At 39.5% G+C, this 19,960-nt stretch overlaps 1 long non-coding RNA gene across 1 annotated transcript; it reads left to right on the forward strand.

Moving 5' to 3' along the window:
* The first annotated feature begins 931 nt into the window (after positions 1 to 931).
* Positions 932 to 19,510, forward strand: LOC124274729. The gene is made up of 3 exons (XR_006898009.1): positions 932 to 1,018; positions 7,672 to 7,678; positions 19,499 to 19,510. It is a non-coding gene; the product is annotated as an uncharacterized LOC124274729 (long non-coding RNA).
* Positions 19,511 to 19,960: the final 450 nt, after the last annotated feature.

Genomic DNA, 19,960 nt, shown 5'->3' on the forward strand with positions numbered 1-19,960 from the left:
GAACGCAAGCGTTTAATGTTTTTAACCTCACCTGCAATGCCATGTACACCCTTGGAAATTGCAAAAGGGTTCAGCTTCAGTGGAGCCTTGTCTACAGTCTCGATAACCAGAAATCGTGGCCAATAGTCGATTGAGTTGGAAGGACGTTCGTCATCATCATCGTTGTCAAGTTGACGCTTGTTTTTCGTTTTAGGGGGTTTGGTTGGTTGTATTCCATAGTTAGTGTATAAGTTTCATCATCCGAGCTCCCCACCCACCACGGAGCATCACAAGGACAATGCTAAAAACAAGTGGGTCTCCAACTTGCAGCACCTAGGATACTCGGATGATATACTCAAGCAGAGAAAAACTAAAGATTACTTCTTCCACCAGATTGGCATAAGACTCTAGGCAAATGAAATACTTTGGGAAATACTATACTAGTATTTAATCCGACTCTAGTGTAAACATCTGAATTCCCCGAACACATGGGTGTTTGGATCAAAGACGGCTTTCCTTTCAACTGTTAGTATTAGTAATTGACAGTAGACAGGATGATCTCAGTTTGTAATCTCAATGCAAAATGACGTGTTGACAAAGCGTCATGCTCGCTGGATGCAGAGAGCAATTGCAAAGGTAGGCAGAAATCGTGAGGTAATCTTACATGGATGCCAGTTGGCAGGTCTGCTGGACGTGGTCCAGTGAGTTCAAACCTTGTAAACTAGACTGTTTATTCAAAGACTGTAATACAACTTAAATGATTAGTGCTCAATCTTTCTTCCCCAGAATGTATTTTTTACTTGTTGATATAATATAATGTCGATGTTATTGTGTCAATAAAGGAATTTTTGTGAATCAATCGTTTGTCTTTGTTCACTGGGTTATCGTGACCCAAATACTAGTAATAACGATATCGAGTGCAAAGACAATATAATAATGCGAGATTTATTAATGTGCTTCAGATATAGTCACATTTTTCGTATTAATAAGTAGCTCGCATTATTTTATTGATTTACAGTAGGTCATATGTCAAAATCAAGTAATGCATAGACAAAAAGAGCCGAGACCTAAAGTCAATAAATACAGTTCAAAATAGAATTTGTGCAAATACAAAGAATGCACAGGGCTCGACATGACCAGCCGATTGGTTGAACTGGGCCCATTCAACCACCCGTCTGGATGAAGTAAGGGCCAAAGCAGTGTGTTGAGCAAAGGAACGCTGTTCCTGGAACCAGTGCCCTCAACCACCAGAATCCCGTCCTCCACCGACACAGGGGCGCAACCCACGGCAAACAGGTTGGTGGACCAAATATACCCCAGGTCCACAACCGGGGTCGAAGAGCGCTTAGTGTTACCCAGCACCCACCAAGAGGAGGTGGCTCTTCACGGGTGCCTACTCACTATGAACCTTTTCAATACACGTTCTATAAGTATAGCCCCAATTTTCACTTCCATAGGTTAAAATTGGTAGTATCTTACTGACAAATATATTATGAGCAATAGTTAAAGACATACTTTGATACTTGGTTAACAGTTGAAACAGAGGGAAACATGCACGTTTGGCTTGTAAAGATAGCGTTTCACATGCTTTGGACCAAACTAAACGTGATGAAAATACAATGCTTAAATATTTATAATAAGGGGTAGCCTCTACAGGTAGACCTTTAAAAATACATTTTCACTTCTCTTAACGCGTCCTCCGTTTCGAAAAACAACCACCTTAGATCCAGATTTACTTGAAGCCCCACGTGTTACAAAATCTTCAAGAATGTCTAATTTTCTTTGTAAATCAACAATGCTATCTCCTAGTAGTGTAACGTCATCCGCGAACAGTAATATCTTAATAGCTTCTATGTATTCATTTACATAAATTCCATGTATTCCGAGTATTGCCATGATGGAGATGGTCTGCAAGTTTATTGATGACTAGAATGTAAAGGAGCGGACTGAGAATGCAGCCCTGGCGAACACCATTATTGGTTGAAAAGAAATCTGTTCTAGATTTACCAGAACGAACGGAGGCACATACATTTGAGTACATATTCTCAATGATTACACCCTTTTCAAGTAGAAGATATAACATTTTTTTTCCTATCAATAAGATCAGAAGGCTTTGCGGAAATCGATGAAAGATACATAAAAACGATGCCTTGCTTTACACAGGTACTTATGAACTAAAGAATGGAGTGAGAACATATTATCTATGGTAGAATAATCATTTCTAAAGCCTCCTTGCCCTTCATTAAGTGAAGCATTAAACTCGGCCCAGCAGCGCAGACTCTTTTATCAAGAACATAAGTGAAAATTTTACCAATGACACTTAACATGGATATTCCCCGATAGTTGTTGGGATCAGACATATTTCCTTGTTTATAGATAGGTACCAGAAAACCAACATTCCAAGCAGAGGGAAATACTCCTGAATCTAAAATGACATTAAACAATGCATAGAAATGATCAGCAAGGGAAGGTGCATTCTTCATGAATGCTGGTGGAAGAAGCCATCTATTCCTGGTGACTTGCCCGATTTAATATCAGAGAGCGCTTTAATAATGTCCTCATGGCTGATGGTATCTGATAACATATCAATGTTCAAACATTTTTCACATGGAAAACTATCATGAGCTTCAAGAAAATGTGGAACATCGTGATCAAATTCAGTTTTACTATCAGAAGGATTTAAAAGATCTTTAAAGTATGCAAACCATTCACTTGGTGTTGTATCATTTTCATCAAGTTTACTAGCAATGAGACATTTCAATTGTTTCCCTAATGTTTCTGGAGTCTTTATTATTTACAGCTACTGACAAATTATTTAAAGCTTCCGCAATGAATGTTTCCTTTTTCTGTTACAGATGCGCCGGAACATACGTTTGGCCTCCAAGTATTGATTGATATTGACTCTGTTTCTGTTGATAAGTAGCTTTTCTAAAGTGCTATACTTTTACGTTTTAAAGAAGAACACTCTTTATTAAACCGAAATCGGTTGATTTTTCATAGATTTCATAGCAACCCCACTGTTGGATTTAAAGTGCTCCCCATCAAAGTAGAACAGCTGACAGAATTTTTCAACCACACCATTAACATCAATTTCTTCAAGAAAAGATGTAAACTCTGATACCAGCTCTTTAGCTCTGCTGTTTTCAAAATTAGCACCAAAGAGATGTTCCCATACTCTTTCCATCCGAAATTAGGCACATCAAAAGATGGAATATTAGTTGAAGCTGTAGTATATGTAGACGTAGATTCGTAGTTCAAACTGCATGATATAGGTAAATGATCAGACACTGTAGAAGAATGTACTCTCATATCCGTTATTAACGGAAACAGACTAGCTGATGCAAGGAAATAGTCTACTAGACTAGTACCATTATTCCCAATAAAAGTAAAAGAACCATCACTATCCGCTGGCTTTCTTCCATTAACAATGTGAAGACCCCAAGCTTTAGACAGTGATACTAAAGATTTTCCGAACCTATTAACTTTTTTCATCCATCGAACTCCTTGGCTGACAGAATGAATCAACATGGTACAGAGAACCGGGATTAAGAAATCGGATATCATCCTCATCCTCAAAGATAAAATCATAAAGTAGCCCGATTCGGGCGTTAAAATCTCAATAGAACGTCATGTTTTCCCAAATCAAAATCTGCTGCAACCACTGATAGTTTGTTTTTCTAGATAATCAATACCGTCATCCTCTTGTTTATCATACATATTATATGTCATGAATAAGTGATAATTGTGTTTTGATTATGTTTTGGTTTTTTTGTTGCATGTGACCTTTAAAATAATCTAGCTACTGGTCAGTGCGACACCGACTCCTGTTGGGTACCTAGCCGCTTCGGAATTACTGGTAACATCCTACCGTTCCATGTATGTAACAAGTATGACTTGTTTTAGTCACGGTATGAGTGAAATATTGCCGGAGTGAGTAAGTGAGTGAGTGAGTGGGTGGGTGTTGGATTGGTTGCTTGAGTGAGTGAGCGATGGTGGGAGGTAGGGAGGATTCACACATTCAGCTACTGAGTTCATGTTAAACGTTCATAAAAATAAACGTTAACAGACAACCGAATAGGATGCATGGACGGACGGACGACAACAGACAATATGCTCTAAGTTTATTCGAACAATTAACTAAAAAGTTTCTGAATATGTTGGAGTCACAGTATTGAGAGCAGACTTGAGAAAGTTTTAAAACTGAGAATGAACATTCATTGAAGCGCAAAACAACCGAACATGCAATTTTGTACAATATCAGTATTTATAATCGGATAATTAAAGACAATCTTTAGAAATCTCTGCAGCAATCATGTACTTCCAGATATTTACCTCAAGGTCTTCAGATACTCTGACAATCATTTATGTTCTCACATCACGAAGAAAGAACTTACTTCTTTTCCTTTCTTTGGATAAATAACATACCCCTCCTTTGCCAGTTTTGTATCATCCTTGTAAGACAGACGGCACTCTAGTCTTTCAATGTTGTATGCAAAACTCATGCAAAACCTTTTCAATGCATTTAAGGTTGCAAAGCTTGATTCCGATTCCAAACACCAGTTCCTGTTCAGCTGCTTGTCCATGTTGAAGGAACATGTATGTAAGGAACAGCAGTTCCATCTTCTGAAAATTCCAATGTTCTAAACACACAAACACTGTCAACGTGTATAAAACTCTCCAAGTGTATCAAAGCGTTTCTTGTGTGGATTCAGCGAGAAGTGTTACGATCTTAAAATGAATGCATCAAATATAGCTTGGAAAACCCATAAGTAATAATTCTAAGTGTACCTCAAATCTTGGCAGTGATGTATAATACATGTAAGATGTATTTGAATACCTTTCGACATAAGTAATGTTGCATGTCATGTTCTATTGCATTCTCAAGTGTGAACAATGTTCATTTTGACAAACAATTGCTAGTGATAAAGTAAGAAGGATGGCATTGTCATAAATTCTGTGTCGCACTGAAGAATGCTTCTATGTCAGAAAATACTGATACCAGATTAATAATCTCTAACATTCAAATTCCCGTATCTTTATAATATGATATTAAAGTGCGCCAGATTTTGAAATGTCCGCCAAAAGGCTTCCTAGTCACAATTTGAGTGAAGAGATTTTGCTGAAGCTCCTACTTTATAGTGGCAGGAGGGTTTCACTAAGTTGGCATAACTTAGGAGAGGGTATAGGAGAGGGTTTCACTAAGTTGGCATAACTTAGGAGAGGGTATAGGAGAGGATTTCACTAAGTTGGCATAACTTAGGAAAGGGTAAGAGTGTTAACTAAGTTGGCATAACTTAGGTTTATAGGAGAGGGTTTCACTAAGTTGGCATAACTTAGGAGAGGGTATAGGAGAGGGTTTCACTAAGTTTGCATAACTTAGGAGAGGGTATAGAGAGGGTTTTACTAAGTTGGCATAACTTAGAAAGGGTATAGGAGAGGGTTTCACTAAGTTGGCGTAACTTAGAAAGGGGAGAGGAGGGTATAGGAGAGGTTTCACTAAGTTGGCATAACTTAGGAAAGGGTATAGGAGAGGGTTTCACTAAGTTGGCATAACTTAGAAAGGGCATAGGAGAGGGTTTCACTAAGTTGGCATAACCTAGGAAAGGGTATAGGAGAGGGTTTCACTAAGTTGGCATAACCTAGGAAAGGGTATAGGAGAGGGTTTCACTAAGTTGGCATAATTTGTACCCAATCCATTCTCTTGAATTAATATGTTTAAATCAAAATCAAATAGTGGCATATATGCCGATATAAAGAAAAAAAAGAACCCTTTTAAGCTCCCGATGATTCAGGCGCCGATATAATGTCTTTGCCAGAAATGAAGATATACATACATATATGTCTATCTTCAGAGGTTCAGGACGTAAAGACCAACTCAACTCAACTCAGGACAATTTGTCAAAACTGAAAGTTAATGCCATTTGAAGTTAACCGAGAAAACAATATGTGAAATGCTGGACATTCTCATTGATAACATTTTGTAAAAAGCAAAAGTAGGCATCCCAATGGACAGCAAAGGCTGATGACATAAGAATCTATGAGGAACGTCGCTTTTCACAATAGAGAAGTTGTATATCCATAAAAAGTATCATCGTTAAACATCAATGCATTCAGAAAAAGGTTACATGACTGCTACTGAAAGTTTTAGATAGTTTCATTTACAGTGGAAGCCCTCTTAACCGGCATTCGTTGGGACCGACAAAAATGCCCGTATAGAGGGCGTGTCGGTTTAGAGAACTTTTCCCTTTTCAACCTGAGAATGATTTTCCGTATGCCGTAAAATACGACTGAACAACGTGTTGAGAGTCATCATATTCGACGCTCACTTTGAACTGTTTGATGTCGTATCGTGTATTCCAATGTGCCGCCCAACCATATGATGCATTAAACTCGTTGACATTTAATTCTGAAGCAAACTGAATAGCTTTCTCTTTCAAAATAGGACCAGAAATGGGCATGTTTTTACAGTGGATTAGAAGGCGTGTAAATTGTGTAGTTGATAATGAATATCAACTTTGAATGAAATGAATAAATGCATGCTCATCGTCTTTGAGTGGCAGTTAGAAGTGATACACATAAAGGATGAAAATTCATTGATGTCAGCCACAGATGTCTGTAGTATGGAGGGACACGACATCCTTGCTCCTTCACCAAGTGAAGAAAGCAGCGAAGCAGATCCCTATATAAGTAGATTTGAAACAACAACAGTTATTAGATGACAGCGGTGGGCACTCAGCAAGGGAGGTCAGTAGTTAACTGCTCCTTAATGATAATGGCAAAGAGCTAGTAAAAGCAAGCAGTTTTATATAGAACAAACCGTGATACAATACCAAATGTAAATAAGTTTCACCTCTGTCATGTTTCTGTCTGAAAATAATTGTTTTGAACGTTGATTGGTCATCACTTTCACAAAACATGCTATGGTGTGAGAAATATTTACGTTAATGAAAAGCAAAACCAACAAACACATGTATACAATAGTCCCCTATCCCCTCTCCAAACAAATAAAATAATTTTCTTAAACTCCTTGAACTTAATAAAATGTGAAATACAGCATAAGACATGCATTTAAAAAGTGCTCCTGTACACATGGTCTACTTACATTGGGCAATCGATAAAAGTTTGTCCAACAAATGATATCTATCATAAGTTTTCTCGCATTTCACGAGTATCATTTCTTTTTCTTGTCTTATTTTTTTGCTGGAAAATCCATTATCAACAGACAAGAGCTACCTACAGTGCTGACACCCCGACCAACACATATTTCATGGAATGTAATATTTCTCCTCATGTCTTGGGTTTAATGAAAAAGTTTGATAAGCAGTTTGAGCGAATGTTTTTGTCTTTGTTGGCATAAAACAAGCATTACGAGCAAAGTAAAGACATTTTGTGCCCATATACATTTTCTACTTTATGAGTGAGTGAGTGAGTGAGTGAATTTTACGCCGCACTGTGCATTATTTCAGCTATATGGCGGCGGTCTGTAAATAAACGAGTCTGGACCAGACAATCCAGTGACCACCAGCATGAACATCGTTCTCACTTCAACTTTATGAGACAATCAACAGGCGTATGTCAAACAAATATGATATATCATAAGGAAGGTTATCTTGCGTTTCACAAGTATAGATTCTTTTCCGTTGTTTTCATATTTGCTGTCAACAGATAAAACATTTGCTGTCTACTAATTAGAAGAAATGTCATGCAATGTCTCTTGCAACATATGCTGTTAAACGTTTTCAGCAAGAACTCACAACTAAAACCAAATTTTCTTTGACATTTATGATCATATCAGAATATCGGATACCGAATGTATGTTACATGAACATCAAGACCAGTGGTAGTAGTGGTGAAACTAAGGCTTTGGCCCAGTGAGCCCAATGTTAAGTCTATGGGAGTTTTGTCATCCTCAAAGTAGAGATGCGGATGGCGCTTCTGGCGTGACGTCATCGCGTCTGTGGTTAAAGTGACAAGGTGCATTCTGCAATGATCAAACTTCAATAATAAATACACATTTCCAACTATGCTCTGGCGTCTAAAGTTATAAACACAAGAGGATCCGTGATGCACAAAACAGTGAATACAACGTCAGCTCAATTACCATGACCTTTTTAGAGTTCTTAAATCTACAGAACACAATGGACAATGTGTTGCCCAACCTAATACTCTTTACACATCACAGAATAAGAAGACAGTCTATTTGCAAGTTTGCATTTTCCAAAGGACTTTTTTCATCGGACACCGTTAATGCCCTTCCTGAACAAACGTGCGCACACACGTCAAGTAACATGCAGGTAGCAAGCAGGTGTGTATTTTCTATGATTATGTTAATTCTCTCGGAGCTAACGAAGGAGCCTATCGTTGCAGTGAATGTCATCGGGTAGAGCTTATGTCCGATTTTAATTATGTCTTTCAGCAATTTTACTTAGAAATTCGTCAAATTGCACGGAGCTGGATGCAGTAAAAACATTATCGACGCTTATACTGTATTATAATTGTTTGTAATGGAACAGTTTTACCAAAATGTGTTTTTGCAAAGAAGACCCATACATTGTACGTGTGCTATTTCGTCGGACACCATCGATGCCATGACAAACAGACAGGCGCATTAATGTCTAGAGATATTCGGGTGGCTGGGCTGAAAAGTGTTTTGGGTGATGTTCAATAAATTATTATTGTGAAGCTTTTATTACAAAAGGGCATTAATTGTCATAGTTGAAAAAACACATATCCTATTTAATTAAAGTTTTCAGCAATAGCACCATGAAGCACTGACATTATCTATTTGGGCCTATACCGTCATATCATTTTTCCACTCAACTGTAAATAACAACCAGTGACACTCATACTGTCAGTCTTACTCGTCTTTACCCCGTGAAGATCCGGGTTAGAATTGGTCTTCAGCAACCCATGCTTGTTGTAAGAGACGACTAACGTGATCGGGTGGTCAGGCTCGCTGACTTAGTTCATTCGTGTCATCGCATCCCAATTGCGTAGATCGATGCTCATGATGTTAATCACTGGATTGTCTGGTCCAGACTCGATTATTTACAAACCGCTGGCATATTGCTGAGTGCAGCGTTAAACAACAAACCAACCTTACTCGCCTTCAATGCAATTTAATAAAATGAATAGGAGGGGGTCAAAATTGTTCTTCACACTGGAAATATTTTACGAAGCTTGTGATGGGACCTTTTGGTTCGTGTGTGGTACTGTGAACTAGCTATTGTAATGTGTAAAATGTAAGGACAGAATTACGGGATTTTAAAGTTGTTATAACGAGATTATAAGTGGTTATCATAAGATTAGGGGGGTACGCAAATGTCCTTTCAGGAGCTTCGTAATATTTCATCCATATCGAAAAAGGTATTTGACAATATTTATATATATCATGACACATGACACATCCCTTGCTCGTCTTCAATGCAATTTGATAAAATGAAAAGGAGGGGTCAAAATTGTTAGTCACATTGGGAATATTTCAATCATATCAAAAATGTATTTGACACTATATATATATAGCATGAGATATGGCTTTTGTATAAACATAAAAAAATACTCTTTCTCCTTCCAGTGTTTGTTGTTGTTCATCCAGATCCCGGTCAGAATGATTCTCAAGAGAAATAACAATGCAAGTGTATCACATTTTATTACCAGAAGTTTGTGTTTTAAAGGAAATTTAAATTAAATTTAAAGGAACGTGAGTGAGTGAGTGGGTAGGTAGGTGGGTAAGGGGAGTCAGTGTGAGTGAGTCAGTGAGATGGGGCTCAACTAACTGTTGAAAACAAAGAAATGGTCAGCCACAGAAAAAATACATTTGAAGCTTTCTTAATTATATTTATGTTCATTGTTTTACTTATATGATTTTTCAGATATAGCTACAAAACAGCTCGTCTGATTTTAACTATCATCCACTCCGTACCCTTTCCTAGAGGTTGACCAGTAAATAGCATTGTGTGCAATCAACACAGAGAGTACAGATTCCAGTCGGAAGAGGGTTTGAAGTATTTCATCTTCACTAGACCCGCGGCAGTCTGGCATTCTCCGGTGTTTGCGTTGTGGTTGATGAAATAACAATTGGAGAGCTGTTTACATGCGCTAAGACATGGTTCGTGACTCTTCCAAAGGCCAAGGGCATTAGCTTTAGCTGTCAGTTTCCTGCCAGTTGTCACTTCAGTGGTAGAATCAATGCGACCTGAAACAAATTACTCACGACATAAATGCTAGAAGCCTCCTATATTGCATGCGACAGCTGTTGTGGTAATATTGAAATATTTGCAATATTATTCTGTTTGAATGTTAGACTGAGAGGGACTTTCAAGTCAATTTTAACACTTCTATTATTGCTTGTGAATAGCATTGGAAATTAAATTAAATTTAAGACCTGTAAAACTTGTCATGGAAAGTGGCAATGACATTCATACATATCATCGCTTGGTTACTCTGCCTTTCAACATCAAATGTTGCCCCGAAAATATCATGGTATGACGTGGCAATGGATTGATCAAGGTAACGTGTTTTTGTAATGATCACTATGAGAACCAAAAGCTAGCTTTCGTTCCAAATATTGGAGTAAAGAAATTTGACCTGTTTCAAACAAAGACCGAATGAAAATATGCTAACAAGCATGACTTTATAGGATAAAGCCCAAAACATGTATGTGAGTGAGTGGGTTGGTTGCGTGAGTGGGTTGAGTGAGTGAGTGAGTGAGTTAGCACTGTTTTACATGATATTGTTATACCGTTCATTTGTAACTGATCGGTGTCGCCTTGTACTCATACCCAAGAACCTAAATTTCGTTACAGGAACAATAAACCTTGCTCATTTGTAACCGCACCATAGATTTCCACTTCACAAATGGTAAGAAGCCTTGTCTTGAAATTCGGATGAATTGAGCTCTTGTGCTCTGCGCAAAGGACACATTGACCACATATCCTGACGGACCTGCATGGAAGGTGAGTGAGTGACCCCGCCCGGTGAATTTAGCACTGTTTTACATGATATTGTTTTCCGTTCATTTGTAACTGATTAGGTCATGAATGGTGTCGTCTTGTACTCAAACCCAAGAACCTAAATTTCGTTACTGAAGCAACGAACCTTGATCGTTTGTAACAGCACCATAGACTTCCACTTCACAAAGGGTAAGGAGCCCTTGTCTTGAAATTCGGATGAACTGAGCTTTCGTTCTTTGAGCAAAGGACACATTGACCACATTTCCCGACGGACCTGCATGGAAGACAAACGAACTGGCGTCTGTGTTGTCACACATGGCTGGGTAGTGAAGGAACCCCTCCACAGTTGTGTTGTCAAGTCTTTCTGAAAACGAAAATGTGAGATGATAACGAATAATGGTGCGTGGTCACGAATCCGTCCAACATAAGCAACATTGATAGCGGTGATTGGGTTACTTTGTGACAGGGACTAATTCTGGTTTATAACTTTGCTTTCATTTGGTTTCATTACTAATTATCGATTGTTCGGATTGGCGCTTACCTTGAACCCGTCCTCTGTTGTATATCACAATAACATTTATTGTGTATACGTGGTTGAGATCAACGATCCACCAGCTCGGAGAATAGAAGGCTGAATGAGTACAACTGCCCCGTCTGTATTGAAGCGTGTGGTTACCATCCACGGCCCCCTTAGCCTTCCCGCGATGGTCCAAGAAGGAGGACTGAATTGTTGGCCGTCCCAGTGCTATGTTTCTCCCTGTTTCTTCAGGTACCTCATCTGCATAATGTGAAGCAAGTAAACCAGTATTGCCGGGATACAATGTCTACGAATCAAAACGTGATATCCTTGCTGAGCTGAATCTTTATGCTCTGATATATACATAAACGTTTAGAGTGACAATTGCATAGGACAGTTCCCATTGGTTGACAAATAGCACTGTACAGCACCAGAGAGCCATCAACAATATCTACAATGACATTGGGAGTATGGCGCACAAGAAAAAATTGGAGTGCCTTGTTTTCATCATGTGTCTTGCTTTGCAAGGGGATAATCAATAATATGTGTGCAGATTGTCATGAAGTCGGTCTGGCTGCATCGCACAAGGGAAATACATCTGCCTTTCCACAAGATGGCCAATTACTCCGCCCCAAAGGAATTGAGAGATCCTACTTTTTCTGCCTTGCCACGTTTGAGATGAAACAAAAAAATGATGTTGTATTTACCAAGCCCAACAGATTTGCCACTGTCATTAGAAAAGAGATTCATCTAGGAGATAACAAACAATATGGTATCTGGGATTATCGTATATTTTCACCTGAATATTACTAAATGATATACAGTCAGATCTTGTGAAAACACTTTCAGGTACAACCAATCCTGATACAAACGAGATCCATCTCAAGAGTTCTTCCGTACAACAAAGATTCCTGTGGCTTGGTCAAACAAGGAGTCGTACCCTTAACACATACTGTGTCACCACTATGTCTCTTCACACATCGAGTGTCAGGTCCGCAGTTCACGAGGAGCAAGCATCTGCTGAAACCTAAACTTGACAGACACCTCAACACAAATACGACGGCTACATTTGTCATTCTAAATGTTGCGATGACTTCATTTATATTTGTGAAGAAACTGATTTCATTGTATTGTTTCTAAGAGAACAGTTTCTGGTTCAGCTTCTGAGAAGTGTAATTGAGTATGTTAGTGGAGGGGATGCTGGTAGAGTAGGACTGTCTACCTTTGTTACAAATACATCACTGATTTCAAGTGGACCATTGTTTTAGTTTTCACCAGTGTTCTGCCTCTTTACTCAATACATAATCGTGTCCTCTGGCCTTAACTTTGTATGTTCCCATGGCAAGACCACGCTCAGATATTCAGAACTTGTATAATCAACTCCCAAAGCCCTGCATAATCATGGGCGACCTGAACGGCAATAACCCTCTATGGGGGAGTACTGATACAAATAATAAGGGAAAGGTCCTTGAAGATTTTCTCTCCAAGAATGATCTATGCACCTTCAACGATGGAGCAAACACCTATCTCCATCCTGCCACTGGAACATACTCTGCACTTCATCTATCACTTGCGAATTCTAATCTCTTAAACGAGTTTGAATGGTCGGTCCACGATGACCTTTGTGGAAGTGACCACTTCCCAACTATTCTTACTCCTATCGCTCCCGCGGATGGAACACCTTCAACAAGATTGAATTTTACTAAGGCCAATTGGCCATTATTCCAAACTCTCTGCTCTGAAAAGCTCATACCGGACAACCTCAGGAATGTTCCTGATCCCATGGAACTATTTTCTGATATCTTAAATACTATTGGAGACGAAACCATTCCTAAGTCCTCTGCAAACCCGCACATACGCAAACCATGATACAAAGTTTGATACAAACTGCAAACAAGCTAGGAAAAATAGGAAGAAGGCAGAAACATTTTTCCGTCAACATCTTACTATGCATATCCTGAATGCCGTTAAAATGACAAATGCCAGGGCAAGACGTACATTTAAACAAACTAAACACCGGTCATCAAGGAAATATGTGTCCAAAATCAACTCCCGCACACCCATGTCCAAGGTGTGGAACATGATTCAAAAGATTAAGGGAAAAGGATCCAAATCTGGTGTTCGCCATCTCAAAGATGGTGACTCCCTTTTAACAAATAAAGTTGAAATTGCAAACAAACTTGGCGAATCTTTGGCAAACCACTCCTCCTCGTCAAACTATAACCCCAAGTTCCAGAAATACCAAACCCAACAAGAAAAGAAATCAGTCACTTTTAACTCTCATAATTGTGAGGATTACAATGAAACGTTTTCTCTCCATGAACTACGTACTGCTCTGGGGCAGGCTCACGACACTGCAGCAGGAGCTGATGATATTCATTATCAGCTTCTGAAACACCTTCCTGATTCAAGTTTGGAAACTCTACTCAATATATTTGATGACAATATATTTGAGGGGCCGATTACCTCAGTTTTTAAACAACAGACAATTTCAAGTACGGGTACGTTCCACATGTCGGATTATTTCCACCAAGATCAGGGCGTCCCCCAAGGCAGCATCCTGTCTGTCACCCTTTTTAGCATCAAAATTAAAAGCCTCACTAACGTCCTGAACAGTTGTGTAGATGGGTCCCTTTTCGTGGACGATTTCAATATTTCATGTCGTGGTAAGAACATGCACGCAATAGAAAGGCAGCTACAACTCTGCCTTAACAAAATCCAAAAATGGGCCAATGACAATGGCTTTAAGTTTTCAAAATCCAAAACAAATTGTATTCACTTTTGTCGTAAATACAGACCACACAAGGATCCAGACGTATCTTTAGATGGTACTCCCATCAAGGTAGTAGAAGAGGCCAAATTCCTGGGTGTCATATTCGACCGCCACCTGACATTCTTGCCACACATAAAATATTTGAAAACCAAGTGCTTGAAGGCTCTGGACTTACTAAAAGTCGTTTCAAATACGGAGTGGGGAGGGGATCAGATTACCCTCCTTCACTTGTACAGATCTTTGGTTCGCTCTAAACTAGACTACGGCTCCATTGTTTATGGTGGGGTCTGCAAAAGCAATTTAGAAAAATTAGATTCTATCCAGGACCAGGAGCTTTCAGGACCTCTCCAGTATACAGTCTATATGCAGAGGCTAACGAACCTTCCCTTGAACAACGTGTGTATGTATGTGTGTGTGGGTGGGAGGGGAGGGCAGGAGTGGAAATCCAGCTAGGGTCCATGCAGGAAGCTTCACCTTTTAACAAATACCTCGGTTCATCCCTGATTTGCAGTGATCCATGGTTGCTTTGCCTCTTTGCACCCAATGAAATCAATTGAAGCACATAATTGGGACCTCCAGCCTCCACTATATAGGTAAAGTTCACGCTCCTGATATTGAAATCTAGATTAAAGAACGGCTTATTATTCTCTAGCCTGTGCATGTTGTAGAAAACACGTTAATTTCAACCTAAAGATGCCACGGCTTACAGAAAAATGGGATGATGGAGACTGGAGGGGGCCTAAAATGAAGTGGCCAGACATGTTGGTCTCCATCGAAACACGATCTCATCTCTATGGAGTCGTTTTCAACATAATGGGAACATGAGATATTTGCCTCCGACCGAACAACCACAATCGGCTGACCCATCTAAGGAATCGATTCCAGACTGCCAGTTTGACTACTCGGACCATTCGGAAGATTCCCCAAGGTTCTAAACACAGACACAGCCAACGTGTATAAATGTCTCCAAATGTACCAAAGCTCATTGGGTGATTTTATGGAAGCATTTTTTGTGTGGATTCAGCGAGAAGCATTACAATCTTAAAATGCATCCAAATTAGCTTGGAAAATCCATAAGTAATTAATGTGTACCTCAAGTTCCGGTAGTGATGCATAATCCATAAAATCTATTTGAATACCTTTTGCCATTAGAAATAATGCATGTCATATATCATGTCATGTTCTATTGCATTCTCAAGCGTGAATAATATTCATTTTGACAGACTAATGCTAGTGATAAAGTAAAAAAGAATGGCATTGTTATAATTCTACTGCCAAACGAAGAATGCTTCATAGTCAGATGATACTTATACCAGTTAGATAATCTCCATGATTCAAATGCCGTTACCTTTCCCGTTGTGCAAGTATCCGATGCATATATCCGATAAGTTTTGTCTGCATAGACTGACTGACTGACTGACTGAGTTTGGTTTTATGCCGCTTTTAGCATTATTCCAGGAACATCACGGCGGAGGACACCAGAAATGTATGTTGGCTGATTAGGGACATCGCCTTCTCGCCTTAAATTCGGAGGCGAGAAAGCGAGAAAGCGATATCACGAGACGAAAAACCGATAACACGAGACGAGAAAGTGATAACACGAGACGAGAAAGCGATAGCACGAGACGAGAAAGCGATAACGCAGGACGAGAAAGCGATAAAACGAGATGAGAAAGCGATAGCACGAGACGAGAAAACGATAAAGCGAAAGAGCGACAAAGCAATATACCAAGGCGACAAAGCGATAGAGCGAGAAAGCGATATACCAATGCGAGAAAGTGATAGAGTGGGAAAGCGAGAAAGCGATATAGGGAGAAAGTGATATAGGGAGAAAGCGATATAGGGAGAAATAGATAGAGGGAGAAAGCAATATTTCACATAATTCTGCCCTGTCTGCACATGATGTCTAACCTGCGTATGATTTAATCCAACTGGAGGCTTTATTTCATTTGGTTTAGTCGTATAGAAACAACATGAACATGCTTTCAAATTCTGTGGCATTTTGCTAATTAATCCTTTAACTTGTCCAAACAATAATCCAACAATAACTCCAGAAACCGAATGTGTTTTCGTTGAAATATATGAGTGCTCTTAAAAAGTCTGTAAAAAGGATAACAATCATATAATTTATTGTTACATCACTAATTAGGCTTGGATTAATTCCTGGCTTACATTTCTTTATTGTCATTTCCCTTGTTAAATGCCACCATTGTTACCTCATTATTCGTGCCGGGATTAACAATCCCTGGCTTCCATTTGTCCATCCACCCTACCAATTTAGCGCTAATTAAGTACTGGTTTCCCCTTGTTATCTTATCACTGTTGTTTCAAATGTACGTCTTTAGCTTTCTGTTTCCTAGTTTCTTGTCTCTTCATTCACCTGATGAAGGATAAGAATATACTCCGTAACATCGTGTTCCAGTGCCGTGTTAAACAACAAACCAACCAAACCAACTCCCCGTCGGGCTTTATTGTATCAGTGATGGAATTTCATACACCCTATGCCTTTCATCTCGTCTTTTATGTGTGCATATTTCACACATATATATTTCCTACTATTATGTGAAAAAGGTATTGTTCTAAATGTATGTGCCATAGTCTCCCATACTTCTACAAGAATGGCTGGTCTACATACTTATATGTCTGTCTGTCCCCATATCCCAACTATCGACTTGAGACAGTGCCACAAGTCATCGACCGACGTGATAGGTGTGTTTAACAAAAACGTAATAAAATTATTACTTGGGGAATAAAGCACTGTATCATAAAACACCTGTATACTGAAAATAATTTAGTTTAGATGGGGAGGTGAGAAGTTGGCCGTAAGAGGGTTGGGAAGTTGATTGCGTATAAGTTCAACTAAGTAAGTGGTGTAAAGTATATTGTGACTTATTGTGCAGAGCAGTTAAACTGTTGCTGATGAGCTAATAAGGAGTCTGATGTCTTTTAGTGGCATTTAGAAGTTGTACATTGATGGCCAAGATATTTTTTATGGATTAAACTTCTTTTTTAATTTCTCTCACAACGTTTCAGAGACCATTCCAGGTCCTTCATCAGTTCACCTGATGAAGGGACCTGGAAACGGTCTCAATGAGAGAAATAAAAAAGTTTAATATATCTTAATATATCAGGAGTCTACTAAATAGATGAAAGAGGGTTAAATGTTAAAAGTAGGGCTGGGGAGACAGGGTCACGATGTTTATGTTTTGGTTGTGAAACGTGCGGTGTGTGGCCTTGACATTGTGAGTAAGTCCTGGATAATCGAGTTTACACTGTAATAATGTGGCCGGATAGGGATGTTTTTAAAGGGTTTATTCTGAATTTAAGGGTGCCTTTTTGTTTGGTGTACTAGTCTTTGCACCTATGGCTTTTTTAATATATTGTAAGGAGTTTAGTTGGGGATAGAGAAGGACGGGAGCGACTCACTCCAGTGTGTACAAGATAAATGTTTTGTAGATGTGTAGGGCGACAATGCGACAACGGGATATTTTGACCTTGAAAATTGTCGCTATGTCGCATTGTCGCCCTTTGGAGGAATAGAAAAATATTATTCAAACAACTTTATCCATATTATGCAATCTGCAAATGTCGATATGATTAAGAATGTTTCTTTATTCTTATATAATGTACAAATTAGAATTAAGAGCAGAACATTTTTATAAATCATTGTGTACCATTCATGTGATGTGTGATCACGCATTTGACTGTATTATGGGCCAGTGGCCTTTTACTGAATAAAACTGTCTATCTGTCTGTCTGTCTGACAATGCGACAACGGGATATTTTGACCTTGAAAATTGTCGCTATGTCGCATTGTCGCCCTTTGGAGGAATAGAAAAATATTATTCAAACCGCGACATGCGACATTGGGTCAATGCGACAAATGGCCGAAATGTCGCGTTGTCGCATTGTCGCGCTTTGGTTAATTTTGCCTCATTTTGCTGGTTTTTGAGAGGGTGAAAACATGACAATGTCCCTTCTCGGATTCCATAGTTTTCTACCGGTATGTTAGAAATAGTATTAGTAATATAATAACACGTTTATGCAATTAACACATGTAAAACCTCGGCTGAATAACCATATCGGGCGTGCCTGACTGACTGACTGACTGAGTTTAGTTTTACGCCGCTTTTAGCAATATTCCCAGCAATATCACGGCGGGGACACCAGAAATGGGCTTAACACATTGTGCCCATGTGGGGAATCGAACCCGGGTCTTCGGCGTGACGAGCCAACGCTTTAACCACTAGGCTACCCCACCGCCCCCGGGCGTGCCTGAAGAAACAAGAGAGTGATATCGAAATTTAATTTTTAAGCATTCAGACTTACTTATTATACGGGTTTTACTGAATTAAAGCGCTGAAAATATTTAAATGTATGTTAATATATTGATATTGATTGTTATTCAAGAGGAATATATTAAACGTTCCCTCTTGGTGCGCATGCGTCAAATGGTGTAGCCACGATTTTTTTTTCTCTGCTCCGAAATGGGAATTTCTTAGCCCAATATCGGGCTAAATTTGGCATGTTTGTACAGCCAAATGCAAGTAAACGAAGTTTCCATTGACTTGCAGTCGATCAACGCTCAGTTTCGCTGTGTTTACGACTTTTACTCCTTCTCGGCTCGCTGCTAGTGGCAAGTGGAGCTGTGGAGATGAACCCAGGACCTCATACCCGCCAATCTACTCTACATACTAGTAAGGATGGTTCCCTCCAGGTTGAACACGGTCAGACTAGTGACGATGCTGTGAAATTGATGTTTTCTGAACTAAAATGTGACATGGACAAAAACTTTGAATCGCTTCACACAAAAGTTGACAACATGGCGACCGACACGCCCAGTTGCGATCAGAAAATGTCAAGTTAACTTCACAAGTTAAAGATCTGGAAGACAAGATAGATGATCTTGAATCAAGAAGTCGTCGGGAAAATCTCATATTTTATGGACTCGGTGGTAACTCCGGCGAACATGGGAACAGTCGGAAAATACAGTGCGGACATTTCTAACCTGACACGCTTGATATGGACGTGAGTAACATTGTTATTGTGAGAGCGCATCGACTAAACCCTCGGAATCAACAATCGCCTGTAATAGCGAAGTTCATGAAAAGTACAGATAAAAGTAATGTGTTCATGCGTGCTCGTGAGAAACTACGACGAGGTAGCAATCAGCGTGTCACGGAGGATTTCTCACGACGAGTTCGAGAGGACAGGAGAGCCCTGTCACCTTGGTTTGTTGAGGCTCGCAACGCTAATAAAAGGGTGAAGATGAGGCAGAACAAGTTAATTATCGATGGCTCTGTGTATGTTTACGACTCCGAGAAGAAGGATATTGTTTGTGTCTCACGTAACTTCAACTCATCGTCCGGATAGCATGGAACATCGCCCACAAGTTACAGCAGTGCAGTGACAGCCAGACCACGTGGTTCAATGTTGACGAACCCGGAAGCAAAACATCAAGGGAGGCTACTCCAAACAACACATGAGGGGAAGGCCCAGGCTCGATTGTTTACAATCAAACTGACAATGTAAGTTTTTTTATCATGGAACATTGATGAAGGTCTCCGTAAATTTGACAATGGCGTTTCTCCTCTAAAGTCATTCTGCACCAAGTTTGATGTGATCGGCTTTCTGGAATCATTTGTGCGTGCATCGGGTGAGTTCAGCGATTTCTTGCCTGGTTACAATGTCTTCAACAGTGTTCGTCAGAAGGCAAAACGTTTTGGTCGCTACAGTTGC

Source organism: Haliotis rubra, unplaced genomic scaffold (assembly GCF_003918875.1).
Source record: "Haliotis rubra isolate DU_JTF1 unplaced genomic scaffold, ASM391887v1 Scf1939, whole genome shotgun sequence".
Taxonomy (NCBI): Eukaryota; Metazoa; Mollusca; class Gastropoda; order Lepetellida; family Haliotidae; genus Haliotis; species Haliotis rubra.